This window comes from Penaeus japonicus, unplaced genomic scaffold, assembly GCF_977035675.1.
Source record: "Penaeus japonicus unplaced genomic scaffold, GWHDUDI00000001_assembly GWHDUDI00000027, whole genome shotgun sequence".
Taxonomy (NCBI): Eukaryota; Metazoa; Arthropoda; class Malacostraca; order Decapoda; family Penaeidae; genus Penaeus; species Penaeus japonicus.
The window spans coordinates 32,707,073-32,712,072 of record NW_028234429.1 but is presented as its reverse complement, the minus strand read 5'-3'; positions in this window follow the sequence as shown (position 1 = coordinate 32,712,072).

Genomic DNA, 5,000 nt, shown 5'->3' with positions numbered 1-5,000 from the left:
CTGTAGGATTCGTGTAGATTTTTTTTTTTTGGCCTGTTTGTGTCTGTCTCTTTTTTTTCTGAACTGACATGCTTTTGTTGAAGGACCCTGAAGGCTCGTTGACTTAGCAAGCAATTCTTTTTTATATTCTTTTTATATATTGGCTAACACAATGTAGTGTGAAAAACCCTACCTCCCTCCTGTGTGTGTTTGTTACGTGTCGCTGCTCTGTGATTCCATGAAATACTTAGATAATTAAATAAAAAAAATCCTTTTTGCTATTATGATGATATATCTCATAAAATCTATCTCCTACGCGAGAAATAAACGTAGACAGGTAAACACATATACCTTCAAGGGTGTTGAATATCAAGCGATAAAAATGACATATCACTGAGTTTCTCGTACTCAAATTTGATTCACGTTCACATTGTTATTATCATTATATATATTAATTCCATCAACAACAACAATAAAGACATATATATTGGATTTCAGATTTCCTTCATTGTAAAAGTCCTTCTCGCGTTATCTTTGCTTTGATTATATTATGTATATCTTTATCCTTTATACAATGTCGGTTTTTATCTTTATAGTGTCTATTACTATTTTCGTCCACCTTTATTCCATATTTCGCCTGAAGCCACGTGAAAAATGATAGGATATTAGTCAGAGGAAGTGTGTTTACTGAATGTCCTTTCTGAATAGGAAAACCGAAACGTAAACATTGCCTAAACTGAATTGCTGATCCAGTTACTCCAATTAACAGCTTATAGGGTTGCGTATTTCTTTCACCATGTTATATATTCCGTTTGTAAAGCTTAATGCTAGTACATGACGAGGAAACCCGGGATTGATGAAAAGTAACACATACAAACACACACACACACACACACACACACACGCGCACACACACACACACACACACACACACACACACACACACACACACACACACACACACACACACATATATATATATATATATACACACACACACACACACACACACGAACACACATCCAAATGTAACACGATTGAATCTCTTTCTAGTAAGTGAAAAATTCACGTGAGTTTCCACGCGACCTTCTACGTGATGGGTCCTGGCGGTGGGCGACCTTATCTTCAGGAAAATGTTACAAAAACAGTTTATATTCACTTGTTATTTAGATTTTTCAAACACTGACTTTCGGTAGTTCTATCAGGATGAATCTCTCTCTCTCTCTCTTTTTCAATTTCTTTTTATTCATATTTTTCGTCCATTAGGTATTCCTGCTATTTCTTTTCTCTTGTTTTTTTTTTCATGTCTCATTCATTCTTTATCAGTTTACCTGTTATTAACCTCTCCTTGATTTCTTCATTATCTTTATCTATTATTATCATTATTATCATTTTTATTTTTCCTCCGACACAAAATATTCGTCGAGTTGTACTTCTCATTCTCTTGTTTTTTATCATCATCATCATTATCATTATTATTTCATTTTTATCATCATATTTTCGTATATTCATAACTCACATTCATCTCTTAATGTCTTCTTTGTTTCAATCTTCTCCTTTCTGTTACCTCGTATATATATCTTATTATAGTCTTTACGTACCTCAATCACTCTATACCTTAACACCACATAATCAAATACCAATAAACTATTCACTAAAAATATATATATATAATATCAATTTTGGATAAAAACTACTACACGATATGGCGAAAAAAAAAATTATATATATATTGCATAGATTAATATCGAATTTCAATTATATTGATACACATCCCATAAATTGTGTTTAGAATGTCGAATTCCAGATTAACTCCCACGACTAACATCAATTAATTTGTTTTCAGAGGAAATGATAAACAAGATCATAAATCGAGGACGGAAATGAGTCATGGGAAATCATTTTTATTATTATGAATTATCAAAAAAAAAAAAAATATATATATATATATTTGATTTACGGACTAAAAGCTCATTGCTTATGGATTTCTGATATACAGACACTTTTACTTCTGTGCTTGATATCGGAAAGGGTTGATTCAAATGTTTAGCTAATGAATTACACATATGATACATAATGCATACGTTGAACGGTTGTATGATCCACTCGAGACCACAGTATGTAAATATAAATTCTTAGGAAAAAAAAGAACGTACATGGATTACATAATTCTATTAACAATTTCGAATGGAAATAATTTTCCATTTTCTATTCCACACTGTTACCAACGTAGAAATGTTTTTTTTTTTAGATTTATTTTTTTATTTTTGATGGTTGCCTTAGAGTTTGGAAGAAGAGTAATGGGATATATTTCTATTTGTTTTTTATCTGTCTATCTCTCCCTGTTTCTCTGTCTGTGTTGATGCCTATGTTAATGTCACTCTCTTTATGTTTCTCTCTCTCTTTCTCTTTCTTTCTCTCTCTCTTTCTCTCTATTCTCTATTTCCCTCTCCCTTTATTTATCGTCTTTTCTTCTTCTCTCCCCTTTCTCTATTTATCTATCTGCCCGTCTAAAGAAGGGAATGGAGGGAGGAGACGGATGATAATGATGATGTACCGTTGGGACATTATCTATTGTGGTATTATAACTTTCACATCGTGATTAAAAAAAAAAAAAAAAAAAAAAAAAATAGTGGTCGCTTTTATCTCTCTTCAAAGGTACTTTTTTGAAAATGTTTTTTTTTTTATATATCTTTTTATTCTGCTGAGGATTCGTACTAAATGTACATATTAAACAGTGCAAAGAGAGAACCCATGTATGTTTTCTTCACGGTCAGTCTTGTTTCATTTAAATGCAAAAGTAATCAACTTTTTATATTTAATTTCCTGAGGTATGGGGTGAATAAGACAACTTAGTATAACAATGTATATATATATATATATATATATATATATATATATATATATATATATATATATATATACAGTATATGTGTGTGTGTGTGTTTGTTTGTGTGTCTGGATGTATGTGTGTGTATGGTGTATGTGTGTGTATGTGTGTGTGTGCGTGCGTGTGTTAATATATGAAATCTCAGTACGTTCATATTTAAGTTAGTATGATTGCTTTTTATTGTTGCAGTAACCTTATGAGTTAATGATATATTACATACCAATGCTATAATAGTAACCTTAAATTACTATATTTGGACAAGCATATTATACCTCCCATTTATTCACTTTACTGAGAAACTGAAAATGATACAGATATTAATGATAAAGTATTAAAGATGATAGTGATGATTATGATAAATGATGTGATTATTAGTATGATGATAATGATAATGGTAATAATGATAATAGTAGCAATAATAGTAATGGCAATGATAATATCAGTAACAATGATGATAACAATTATAATAATAATTACAGCACCAACGATAATAAAAGTAACGATAATGATAAAAGTAATGATAATGATAATGATGATGGTAACAATATTCTCCTCCTCCTCCTCCTACTGATCATCATCATCATCACCACCGTCATCATCATCATCATCATCGTCATCACTACCATCACCACCATATATTAATTTATATTTTCTTCTTCGTTAATGTTGCATCAACGACAAAAGTTGAATACCATTCCTTTCTATTTCTCTTGCACGTTGCACTAGAGAAAGAAACATTGTTAGTATGCATTCATTCTTGCAACTCTTTGGATGTTGCATTTTGTTAATGGATGACTTTTGTGAAATGAAAAGACCCTGTTATGAATTATGTTGATAACGAATTTAGCGGACATATTGAATTCCATGCCATTTAATGCTGGAATTTTGATTTCGCTTCGTACCATTAACTAACTCAAAAAAAAAAAAAAAAAAAAAAAAAAAAAACACGAGCCACTTCCATGAATCAACAATGAATGATGGTAGAAATATATCATTCATTAGAAAAGAAAAACGGTCATGTGATCTATTTACTCAGGATAGAAACGACAATGACTGTTGTTCTATTTCATAATGATTTTATTTTTCATATTTCCTTTCCAAACTCTTTCCATCTGAACTCAGATATTTATGTTACATAAATAAAGAAATACATTTTTTCTGCCACTATGAAAACATGTCAAAAACGTGTCAAAACCATGAATGAAAATGACCTTCTCGCACCAATAATAATTCCACCGTTATTCTTTTCTACAATGAAGGACGGACAATATATTGAGTGTAAAGATGGTGATCAAAATGGCCATTAATATTTACCATTTACCATTACGTTCATGTAGATTTTAATTCCGTTTCTATCATAGCAAAGTATATACTCACAAACCTTCCATCGATTCTCAATTGCTTAACTTCACGCATTAACAATTTCTCAACCGTAATTACAATGACAATCCCACAAAATTATCGAATTACACACTAATTATCAAGACTCACTCTTAATCTACAGACAACAAGCTACAGCTCTCTACCTCCCAGAACTTAAGCTATATCCCTTTTCTTCAAGAGAGCTCTATTTTGTTTTAACTTTGCGTGCAAGAAAGTAAGGGTTGAGACATTATTTTTCACAATATCTGACCTTTCATTGGGAAGAGGAAGAGGCTGTAATTGATATCCTCTTCTTTTTCTTCTTCTTCTTCTTCCTCCTGATCACCATCACCACCGCCACCACAGTGATCATATTGATATTTTTCTCTAACAATTAAGGAAGGGCAATACGTTACACACACACACACATATACATATATATGTATATGTATATATATATATATATATATATATATATATATATATATACATATACATATGTATATGTATATATATATATATATATATATATATATATATATATATATATATATATATATATATATATATATATATATATATATATATATATATCGATATAGATAATATATGGAGAAATATATATCATTGTCATTGTCAATACTAATGAAAAACGAAGAAAAAAGCGGGAGAAATTCCATACGGAAAACGATTTAATTTCTCCTTTCCAAATGTCGTGTCCACAAGTGACCCCCCCACCCCCTTCCTTCTAAAAGAACGCCCTTTTTAA